This window comes from Salvelinus sp. IW2-2015, linkage group LG27 (assembly GCF_002910315.2).
Source record: "Salvelinus sp. IW2-2015 linkage group LG27, ASM291031v2, whole genome shotgun sequence".
Taxonomy (NCBI): Eukaryota; Metazoa; Chordata; class Actinopteri; order Salmoniformes; family Salmonidae; genus Salvelinus; species Salvelinus sp. IW2-2015.
Genome location: NC_036867.1, coordinates 11,085,591 through 11,097,488, shown reverse-complemented (window position 1 = coordinate 11,097,488; position 11,898 = coordinate 11,085,591).

Here is an 11,898-nt window from a genome sequence, read left to right as displayed (position 1 = left end):
TTCTCGCTGTGCACTATGTTGCCCTCCTAGGTTCATAGAATACGTTTTGTTATACGCCCAGGGGAGATGGAGCCTCTGGTCAAAAATAAGTGCACTAGTAGGGAATAGGGTTTTCCAATTTGAGACGCAGACCCTGAGTGCACAATAGGAATCACGGAGAATGGAATAACCACCTCTATATTTCAGTATAAACAGCGTAATCTTGTCATTGGCACACCTTATCTTCTCTCACCCAAGTAAACAATTTGTGTTTTGAGGGAAACATTTCCATTACTCTTTCACCTTCGGCATAAGTGAGAACACTTTTTGGAGCGACAAATGTGAAATAACTACAACAAATCAGCTGTACTGGTAGTGACTCAATGACTAGATGATAGTAACAACAGCAAGGTCCTGCCGTCTCATCGCCATCAGTGGGTTGTGTGTTTGGTGTGTGGTGTGTTCTTTCCTGTGTTTTATGGGTGTCTTGTGTTAGAGACAAAAAACTTACCAAGACAACGCTATACAAACAGGGCCTACATATATTGGTCACCATGATTAGCTGTCAAGGAACAACATAGTCAGACATTGTAAGGAAGTTAAAGGCAGGCCCCAACAGCTAAACAAGGGTAGAGAGGAACTTGAGTTTTAATGTATCCATCGTCAGGTAACCATGTGGTAACCCGTAGGCTTAGAAGGAGGAGAGAAGTAAGTGAACAACACAGACAAGTCATACTCAGGATAATGAGCAGATCTTTAACTGCCCTGTGGGTTGGAAGTTGAAATAACACCACCAGTCGTCATGTGCAATTTTAAATTGGGTCAAACCACATCACAAAGCTAACACATGTCCATTCAGACTTGATTTATACCAAGTGTTGTCATCGCCCTCTCTGGTGTCAGGTCTCCTTCAGTTAAGGGCACAAGGGAGTGATGATAAGATATTCCAATGGCTTTATCGCCACATCCATACAGTCAATTGTCCGATTATCGAATAAATACACTCATATATTGAAGAGAGGGCAAGAGAGCGAGTAACATGAGAATGAAAATGAAAGAGATTTAGAGACGACTTAAATAAATTAGCATTGAAAAGAGGGAGATAGTGAAGATAAATAGCAATAGTCTCCTATCTGTGTTGAGGCTGGCCATGGGTGTTCCCATTCAGAGTTACATACGTAGGTAAAAGTAGGCTAGAGGATCAAAAAGAGAGGCGCATAATTAGTTATAAAGAATACAAAAAGCCGACTTGAAAAAGGAAAAAAAGATATAGGAAGGACGTCCGACAAGAAAAAGGAAAGAGCCGGCATGTGGATAGACAATAGTGTAGTGGGGTATAGAAACCACACAGAAAAACCGCCTCAAATAAATCCTCTATTCCACAACACCTTGGTTAACAGGAAGACGTGAGAGGACATACACCTAGTGGGAAATATATGAAATTTCAACATAGAATTTCTGCGTGTTGTGGGGTTTTGTTTCTTTTGTTGACTTTGCTGGCTTGATAGACCTTAGCAAGAGAAATTAGAACCAATAGAATAGTCGCAAAACTGCAAACCCCGCCCATCTGGCACTCCAGGCAGGCTAAAGCAAACAGCAAAAGTATTGGAAAAGTTACGAATAGCCTTTGAACCCAGGTCTGCCCCATTTACACTCTTCTGGTCTGGAACAGCTTTCCAGCTGTAACACTGACTCAATAACACACCCAGACACCAGCTGTAACACTGACTACAATAACACACCAGACACCAGCTGTAACACCGCTAAATAGCACACCCAGACACCAGCTGTAAACCGACTACAATAGCAACCCAGACACCAGCTGTAACACCGACTACAATAACACACCCAGACACCAGCTGTAACACTGACTACAATAACGCACCGTTGTTGAGAAGTCAACCGATATGGGAGCATGGAAATTACGACGTTTTTCAGTGCAATAAGTCAGAGATGGGAGAGGGAGGGAGGGAGGGAGGGAGGGAGGGAGGGAGGGAGGGGGAGGGAGCTTGAACAGAGTATCAATTATATTGGAGATATAAAAATAAGCTGTCCTCCTCCCTTCCCTCTCCTCTCTCTCTCAGCGCTGAGACCTGCAACACAGGAGTGGTGGAGGAGTTGGTGTAACCCTATCCAACCAAACAGCTCCTTATCTGGCTAAGGATCAACCTTCAGGAGCATGCTGTCATTTCTTCCCCCAGCTCTGACAACTTACATGGCCGTCCGTTTGGTGTGGACAGACCTGACTCTGTAAAGTTGTGTAACCTCACACTTGTGGAATGAATGCTCTCAACTAGTTCCGTTGGGAAGGGGAAGCTGTGAGTGCGGTGGCTGGTGGTTGGGTTGGAGGGGATATTAATACGGTGTTTACTTCACATACAGTGCCTTGCAAAAGTATTCATTCCCCTTGGCGCTTTTCCTATTTTGTTGCATTACACCTGTAATTAAATGGAATTTTATTTGGATTTCATATAATGGACATACACAAAATAGTCCAAATTGGTGACATCAAAAAAAATAGAGAAAAAGGGAAATGAGGAAAAATTATCTACGGATAAAGGTGACAGTTCACTACAGCAACCTACTGACGAATGATTTGGACTAACTGTGACTAATGTCCCAAATGGTTCCCTATATAGAGCACACTACATGTGACCCGGTCCTATAGAGTGCCATTTGGGATGCAACCCTATTGAAACTGTTCCAACTTCATGGTAGGCTTACTGGGAGTTAGAACTTTTGTCTTCAGGACACTTTTACATTAAGCCATGTGTCTGGTCTTGCCATCTTCATTATCCAATGAACTTCAAGACTATCTCACGTTGACATAAACGCAACATGTAACGTTTTGGTCCCATGTTCCATGAGATGAAATAAAAGATCCCAGCAATTTTCCATACGCACAAAAAAGCTTATTCCTATGTAATTTTGTTCACATATCTTTTTTACATCCCTGTTAGTGAGAATTTCTCCTTTGCCAAGATTATCCATCCACCTGACAGGTGTGGCATATCAAGAAGCGGAATAAACAGCATGATAATTACACAGGTGTGTGTACACTTGTGCTGGGGATAATAAGAAGGCCACCCTAAAATGTGCAGTTTTGTCACACAATGCCACAGATGTCTCAAGTTTTGAGGGAGCATGCAAGTGGCATACTGATTGCAGGAATGTCCAACAGAGATTGCCAGATATTTTAATGTTAAAGTCTCTACCATAAGCCACCTCCAACATCATTTTAGAGAATTTGGCACTACGTRCAAATAGGCCCTAATCTATTTATTTCAATTCACTGATTTCCTTATATGAACTTTAACTCAGTAAAATCGTTGAAATTATTGCATGTTGTGTTTATTTTTTTGTTCAGTATACATTACCTACAGCAGACATTTACATTGTAGCCATCTATCTGAACATCTCCAAATGTTTTGGATGTACTCACCAAACGTTATGGTTAACTTTCTGTGAGTATGAAGGAGACATTTACATTAAAGCTATTTATCTGGCCATCTCTAGCTGTTTTTTCAGGTGTGTGTGTGTGCATATGTGTGCATATGTGTGTTACCTGACTGAGACCTGTAGATGACTGAACCATCTGGGTGCTGCAAACTGAGGACCTGGTGGAAGAGGAGCAGCAGGGGCTGAGACAGGACACAAACGCGCACACACTAAACAAAGAACAGAGAAGGGGGTCCTTTAACAAATGATAGTAGGTAACCACTGCATTACCTGTGTGTAATCTAGTGAAAGCCACCAGCTGCGTTGTGTTTCCTTGTCTGTGTCCTTAACGGCACCCTATTCCCTATATAGTGGACTACTTTGACCAGGGCCCATAGGGTTCTAGTCAAAAGCAGTGCCTGTCATAGAGAATAGGATGCCTTTAGGGACGCAGTCCTTGTCACAGATTACTTCAAAGAGATAACCCCAGGAGGTTAGAARCACAACACTAAACCAGATGCCCATCTACAAACCCATTTCCATAGTTCTAAGGGAAGGTAACACTGCTGTTACCTCGCTCTATCAAATTTGATTCATCACATGCTTCGTAAACAACAGGTGTAGACTAACAGTGAAATACTTGCTTACGGGCCCTTCCCAACGATACAGAAAGAAAGTAAATAGAGAAATAATGCATAAGTAAAACATGTAATAATAKAAGTAATAATAAATAATCGATGTGCAGGGGTACGAGGTAATTGAGGTAGATATGTACATATAGATACGGGTAAAGTGACATAATAAACAGTAGCATCAGCTTATATGATGAGACAAAAATGAGTGTAAAAAGGGTCAATGCAGATAGTTAAATAGTTGAACATTTCTAGGGCCTTCCTCTATCACCGCCTGTTATAGAAGTCATGGATGGCAGGGAGCTTGACCCCAGTGATGTATTGCACTGTATGCAGATCCCTCTGTAGCGCCTGGTGGTCTGATGCCAAGCAGTTGCCATACCAAGTGGTGATGCAGCCAGTCAGATGCTCTCGTTCGTGCAACTGTATCACTTTTTGAGGATCTGAGGGCCCATGCCAAATCTTTTCAGCCTCCTGAGGGGGAAGAAGCATTGTAGTGCTGTCTTCATGACTCTGTTGGTGTGTGGACCATGATAGGMCCTTAGCGATGTGGACACTGAGGAACTTGCAGCTCTCGACCTCCTCCACTACAGCCCTGTCAATGTGAATGGGGGTGTGCTCGGCCCTCCGTTTCCTATAGTCCACGATCAGCTCCTTTGTCCATAGCTTACTGATGAGCTTGGAGGGCACTATGGTGTTGAACGCTGAGCTGTAGTCAATAAACACCATTCTCACATAGGTGTTCCTTTTGTTCAGGTGGGAATGGGCAGTGTGGAGTGCAATAGAGATTGCATCATATGCGGATATTTTGGGGCAGTATGCGAATTGGAGTGGGTCCAGGGTGTCTGGTAGGATGGTGTGGATGTGAGCCATGACGAGCCTTTCAAAGTATTTCATGGCTACATGTGAGTGTTACGGGTCGATAGTCATTTAGACCGGTTATCTTGGCGTTTTCGGGCAAAGGGACTATGGTAGTCTACTTGAAACATGTAGGTATAGAGACTGGGTCAGGGAGAGGTTGAAAATGTCAGTCAAGACACATGCCAGCTGGTCAGTGCATGCTCCGAGTACGCATCCTGGTCATCCATCTAGCCCTGCGGCCTGTGTGCAACCAGGGTGCATGAATTCAAATCAAATGTTATTAGTCACATGCGCCGAATACAACAACCTTACAGTGAAAGGCTTACTTACAAGCCCCTAACCGACAATGCAGTTTAAAGAATAAGAATACGAAGTAAAAGTAACAAGTAATTAAAGAGCAGCAGTAAAATAACAATAGTGAGACTATATACAGGGGGTACCGGTACAGAGTCAATGTGCGMGGGCACCGGTTAGTCGAGGTAATTGAGGTAATATGTACATGTAGGCAGAGTTAAAGCGACTATGCATAGATAATAACAGAGAGTAGCAGTGGCYTAAAAGGGGGCCAATGCAAATAGTCTGGGTAGCCATTTGTTTCGATGTTCAGGAGTCTTATGGCTTGGGGGTAGAAGCTGTTTGGAAGCCTCTTGGACCTAGACTTGGCGCTCCGGTACCGCTTGCCATGCGGTAGCAGAGAGAACATTCTATGACTAGGGGGGCTGGAGTCTTTGACAATTTTTAGGGCCTTCCTCTGACACCGCCTGGTATAGAGGTCCTGGATGGCAGGAAGCTTGGCCCCAGTGATGTACTGGGCTGTGTGCACTACCCTCTGTAGTGCCTTGCGGTCGGAGGCCGAGCATTTACCATACCAGGCGGTGATGCAACCGGGCAGGATGCTCTCGATGGTGCAGGTGTAGAACCTTTTGAGGTTTAAACTGAAATGAAGACAAAATTCAGAACCTTTTTAAAGACAGTAGAAGTTGATACAAGTGCTTGTTTATGGTTAAAAGTAGAACCTGTTCTAAACTTCTCCACAGTTCTTTCCACAGGTCTACACAGCATATTCTGGAATGGATGGCTCAAAAAACAATAGGGAAAATATTACTAGATTCCGAGGACTTCAACAATAATACAGAACTTCTCATAAATAATACAACTACTCAAGATAGTAATCAAAGACAAATGAATAGGTGACTGCAAATCAATCATTTGGAGCAAGTATCTAAACATGTCAGAATATGTAGATGTTTTTTGAGCAATGATAGGATTCACTTCTCCATTTTGGATCTTCACCGACTCGTTTCCTGTACACAGTTTCGTAAATCATAATTCATATAGAGGAAGCTGGCACTGTCTGGTTAAGCCATTTTCATTACCGAATGAACTTCAAGACAAACTCGCTTCATGTATTGCTCACTATATTATCTACAGCGGACATTTACATTGAAGCCATCTATCTCCAAATGTTTTGGATGTACACACCAAACTTGTTGGTAAACTTTCTGTGAGTATGGGTGGTAGGTAGCCCAGCAGTTAAGGAGTTAGACCTGTAGCCGAAAGGCCGCCTGTTCGAATCCTGGGCCGGGCACTGGAAAAAATAGGGGAAATTGATCTGGCAACTGGAGGGCTGCTGGGTTTATATCCTAACAACAATCCCCTACCGTGGCACCCTTGAGCAAAGCCATTAACCCCACAACATGCTCTCCATTCAGGGGCGCTGCACTGCAGCGTGATCCTGTGCTCCTCTKAACGGTGTGTCTGTATGGTGTGTGGGGYTCAGTGGAGGCTCCTCAGAGGAGGAAGGGGAGGACCATCTTTCTCATTGAATTTCATAAAAATGTCAATTGTAAAACATTAAAAACATATCCTTTTTAGATCAAACTATACTAAATATAATCACGTCACCAAATAACTGATTAAAACACACTATTTTGCAAAGAAGGTCTACAGTAGCCTCAACAGCACTCTGTAGGGTAGCACCATAGTGTAGCCAGATGACAGCAAGCTTCCGTCCTCCTCTGGGTACATTGCCTGCAAAACAAAATCTAGGAGGCTCATGGTTCTCACCCCCTTCCATAGACTTAGACAGTAATTATGACAACTTCCGTAGGACATCCTCCAGCCTATCAGAGCTCTTGCAGCATGAACTGACATGTTGTCCACCCAATCAAAGGATCATATAATTAATGTAGTACAGAAAGTATAAACTACAGCTAGCTAGCTATGAAATGTGGTGAGTAGTTGACTCAAACAGAGAGAAAGACAATAGTTTAACAGTTTTGAACAAATTTATTTCTTCCAAAATGGAGGAGAGAAAGAGAGATTGTGATTTTTTTTCTCAGTTGCACTTACTTAGCTAGCAAATGCAGCTAGATAGTTTAGCCTACTGAAACACCCTGCTCAAACAGAAGGATGCTATGTGAGCTAGCTGGCTATGACTTTCCAACGCCACACTGGAACACTTCCAAGTCAAGGTAAGCTTTTGGTTTGACCAATTTATTGCCACCGGGTCCCACCGGTATAACTGCTTACTGAGTGTACGCTAACGTTACTGCATGATTGTAGCGGGTTTACTTCTTTAGCTATGCTGACTATGATGTTACTTGAGCTAATATGGTGACAATGATGTAGGCTGTTTGTATAGGTTTGTCTTGGAAAGTTTTTTTGCCTGGTCACATACAGTACAGCTGATTTGTTGTGCATTGAAGTCCACAAGCGAAGGGAAGAGAAGAAATACAACATGTCTGTTATGAGAGTGAAATCTGTTTATACGTGATAAGGGGTGTATTCATTCCTCCGATTCTGTTGAAAAACGTTTCTTAACGGAAGCAAACAGAACAATAAAGGGGATAAACATCCCTGAATTTGTCCAATGGAAACTCTTGTTTGCATCTGTTGGACTAATGATTACACCCTATACCAGCTAGAAGCAGGCAAGAGTGTGCAAGGCGGTATTGAATGTCACTGTCTGTCACCTCAAATCTCTCGACCTGTGTGCACCTACGTTGTAAACATTCATTCATAGGCTAGGTTGTAGCAACCTCATGATGGGTAAAGGGAAAATTAGAGTATCATGTAGTAGCCTAAACCTATCGCTGTTACATTGAACTGGGTGAATCGAATATGAATGAGAGAATCGTCCTCCCTCAACTTAAACGGTACTGACCGCCACAGGTGGGGGGGTGGAGAAAAAAAAGAGAACAGAAGACACATGTCCATTGTTCGCTGTGACTATGGACAATAAAGTTGTATTGTATGAAGGAGACATTTATATTAGATATATTTATCTGTCCATCTCTTAATGTATTTTTCAGGTGTGTGTGCATGCGAGTATAGGTGTGTGTGTGTGTGTGTGTGTGTGTGTGTGTGTGTGTGTGTGTGTGTGTGTGTGTGTGTGTGTGTGTGTGTTACCTGACTCTACTGACTATGACCTGTCGATGACTGAACCATATGGGAGCTGCAACCTGAGGACCTGTGGAAGAGGAGAAGCAGGGCTGAGGGCACAACACACACACACACACACACACACACACACACACACACACACACACACACACACACACACACACACACACACACACACACACACACACACACACACCCACACACACACACACACACACACACACAGAACCACTAAAACAATTACAGAGAAGTGGTTCCTTTGACAAATGATAGTAGGTAACCACTGCATTACCTGTTAGCCACAACAGCCAGCCAGTGTGTAATCTTGTGAAAGCCACCAGCTATGGTGTGTTTCCTTGGCTGCATCCTAAATGGCATCCTATTCCCTACATTGTACACTACTTTGACCAGGGTCCATAGGGTTCTAGTCAAAAGTAGTGCCCGACATAGGGAATAGGATGCCATTTGGGACAAAGTCCTTGTCACAGATTACTTCAAAGAGATAACCCCAGGAGGTTAGAATTACAACACTAAACCAGATGCCCGTCTACAAACCCATTTCCATGCTTTTCAATAGTTCTAAGGGAAGTGAACACTGCTGATCTCCAACCAAGATGCATGAATTGAGGAGAAACTGAGGTGAAGACAAAATGTAGCACCTCTCTAAAGACAGTAGAAGTTGATACAGGTGCTTCTTTATGGTTAAAAGTAGAACCTGTTCTAAACTTCTCCACAGTTCTTTTCACAGGTCTACACAGTGTATTCTGGAATGGATGGCTCAAAAAACAATAGGGAAAATATTAGTAGATTCAGAGGCCTCCAACAATAATACAGAACTTCTCATAAATAATACAACTACTCAAGATAATAATCAAAGACAAATTAATAGGCGACTGCAAATCAATCATTTGGAGCAAGTATCTAAACATGTCAGACTATGTTGAAAAATAGCATTAAATAATTGTTCATTTTTTACTGTCATGATAGGATTTACTTCTCCATTTTGGATCTTCACTGACTCGTTTCCTGTACACAGTTTCCAGAATCATAACTCATATAGAGGAGGCTGACACAGAAGGTTGTAGATTGTTAATCGTACAATAAGTAAGGTAACTCTAGCCCACCGTGTTTAAAATCCCAGAAGAGGAGAGGCACCACCTCATCCGTCCACGTTACAGACGTTAGCTACAGTCCGGACGAAAGGGGTCACTACAAGTGCAGGAAAATGTTTATGTCCCAAACGGCAACCTGTTCCCTATAAAGCTCTTTATTTTTGCACTAGTTTTAATCAGTGCTCAAAAGCAGTGCACTAGATAGGGAATAGGGTGCCATTTGTGACGCAWCAGGCCAATGTTTCACGTTTTCAAASATTTGTAAACTGATCCCCATTTGAAATGGAATCAGCTTCAGAGCAGAACATGTCTGTAATAAAGAGAGATAGCCTGAGAGCCATGAACTACTGAACACAGGGAATAATTCCCAAGTGGTACCCTATTCCCTACATCGCGTATCAAACTCATTCCACGGAGGGCCAAGTGTCTGCAGGTTTTCCCTGCTCCCTTGATTGATGAATTAATGTCACTAATTAGTAAAGAACTCCCCTCACCTGGTTGTCTAGGTCTTAATTGAAAGGATAAACAAAAAAACTGTCTTCCATGGAATGAGTTTGTCACACCTGCCCTACATAGTGCACTACTTTTGACCAGATCCCAATGGGGCCTGGTCAAAAGTAGTGTGCTATGTCAGTGATAGGGTGCCATTTGGGACACATACCCTTAAACATGTATGTACCCTTAAACAGCCAAGGGGAATCAAACCTCTGACTAGCTTGGTTTATTTAACACAGAATATTTAGACAGTTGTTGATCTGTATTTTGATGAACTGTTACAAGTTCAAGTTAAAACTCCCGAGCTCCTTACAGCACTCTCAGCTCTCTGGCTGTGTCTTAAATGGCATCCTATTTCCCATATAGTGCACTACTTTTGYCCAGAGCCCTATCGGCCATGGTCAAAAGTAGTCCACCACAAAGGGAATGAGGTACAATTTGTGACAAACACTTGCTGCTCTCGTAAAGCTCTTCAGAAGCCTGGAGGTTCCAGTCCTAATCCCAGAATGCAGCGATGGAACTTCTGAACGTTCCATGCGTCTTAATTCTCAAAGGATCCTCCAGAGCTCTTGTGGTGGCAGTCCTAATCAGCGTGTTGTTCCGCCGCTCGGAACGTTAGAGAACAAGAGCCAGAGGGACTTCTAGAACCCAGAGAGATCCGAGGCCTGGTTTCCATCTCTGACAAAAACATCAATATCTCCCGGTCCCCATGCAATCTATCAGAGGTTCAGTTCCAAATGGCACCCTATCCCTTAATAGTGCACTACTTTTGACCAGAGTCATATGGGCCCTGGTCAAAAGTAGCGCACTATGTAGGGAAGAGGGGGCCATTTGGGATATGGGATACAGAGAACTCCTCCTCTTTCTGTATCTCCTCAGGTCACAGATTCCATATACTGATATATCAATCTGAATCAGATCTCTGTATGTAGCTTACGTCATACAGGACAGTGAGTACACGTCAAGTCCATCAAGTGATTGGCGAACGATCATATAGAAAAAAATATGAGAAGAATACCTCTGATATCAAAAACATAGGAACAATTACGTTGAGCGTACAGAACAGGCCTTTTAACCACCCTGAACGCATTATCATAGCTGACTTGAAAAGCACAACATACCTTCCCGTTTATATAATCATATAGCATCAGTCACAATGACCACTTTGTGATTTCTCTTCTCCTTTGGTTAAATTTGCCTCCCATCATCCCACGCAAGAGAGAGAGAGAGAGAGTCTCCCTGTACTCCTTCACTCTCCCCTGGTGGTTCTGTAGTTGTTATGTATGGAATCATGGCCACTCATCCACACAGAGCCCATAAGGCAGACAAATGGTCCTTCACAGCCATGGATTTATACACCATTCGTCTCCAGGCAGTCAGGCTGCAACCCCATGGGCCCTGGTCATAATAAGTGCATTATAATAGGGAATAGGGAGCCATTTAGGACACATTAGAGTGTTTTTCTTTTGAATGATATCTCAGATATCTGTCTCTGCTCTGTGTACAGTAGTGGTGGCACTTTGACATCAGAGGGCAGACTAATTGTAAAGACTGGAATGAATGTAATCAAACATATGGAAACCATGTGTTTGATATGGTTTCATTCCAGACATTACTATGAGCAGTCTTCCCCTCACCAGCCCCCTGTGGTGTAACTGTACTGTGCTTTGACAGAGCACTCACAGCCGCTATCCGCTCCACTCAGCTCACTATTCCACTCTCTCAAAGCTATGCACAGAGACAGAGAGACAGAGAGAGAGAGAGACGATAATTAACAAAATGAGACAAACACCAAATTGAGACTCTGCATGCAGAATTCTGCAAAAATATCCTCCATGTACAACGTAAAACACCAAATAATGCATGCAGAGACGTTAAATTCTACAACCACCTAAAAGGAAGCGATTCCCAAACCTTCCATAACAAAGCCATCCCCTACAGAGAGATGAACCTGGAGAAAAGTCTCTTAAGCAAGC